The following is a 759-nucleotide window of genomic DNA, read 5'->3' as shown; positions in this document are numbered from 1 at the left end:
GCGGTTGAAAAATTAGATCAGTTGCCGTGTATTACCCACTTCCGGTTCCTATTGAAGTACCTCTTTATGTAGAGGGCTGGCGCGGAAGGTGGAAAGAAAAAAAAGAGACCCAGAGTACTTTAGAGGCTAGCCTATGACATAACTCTCAGGATCCTGGGTAGGTTTTGCTGCACCTCCCGCCCTGAAATGCAAAATGAGGGAACCGTTCTCTTCATGGCGTTGTGTGTCCATTGCATTGCGTTTGACTCCCCGCACAGTTTAGAACCGGAAGTGTTACTTGACTAAGTCTGTGACTCTTCGCTTTATTAAAAAAAAGCCGGATTTAGGTCGTCGAATTGATGGTAGGGTCCTCTTTTCACGCCAAGTTTTGCCTGATTTTTCTGACGTATTGATCAGCAATATGTTTGCCGAGTGCAGTTACCGATGTTTCGAATCTATATTCATCGGAGTAGAATGCTTTAAGGAAATTTTGGGATAATTCCTTTCTGCGGATCTTATTTGCATCTGAGCTCTGACTAGGCATATCAGTGGAGAACAGCTATCTCTTATAGCACTGGGCTTTCACTTGGTTCCCTTTCTTTTCTTCTGTCTGTACCTTCTACAGAACATGTGCATAGATGGAAATGTGAGAATAACACTTCACTGCATCTTACAAAGAGTTGTTTATCTACCCATGACTGCGCTATGAACACCACCAAGAGGTGATCCTTTTGCCACAAATGATTCCGGAAGTTGTCAAAATTACACAGCATATAAGAA

This window comes from Candoia aspera, chromosome 1 (assembly GCF_035149785.1).
Source record: "Candoia aspera isolate rCanAsp1 chromosome 1, rCanAsp1.hap2, whole genome shotgun sequence".
NCBI lineage: Eukaryota > Metazoa > Chordata > Lepidosauria > Squamata > Boidae > Candoia > Candoia aspera.
Note: the sequence above shows the minus strand (reverse complement) of the source record.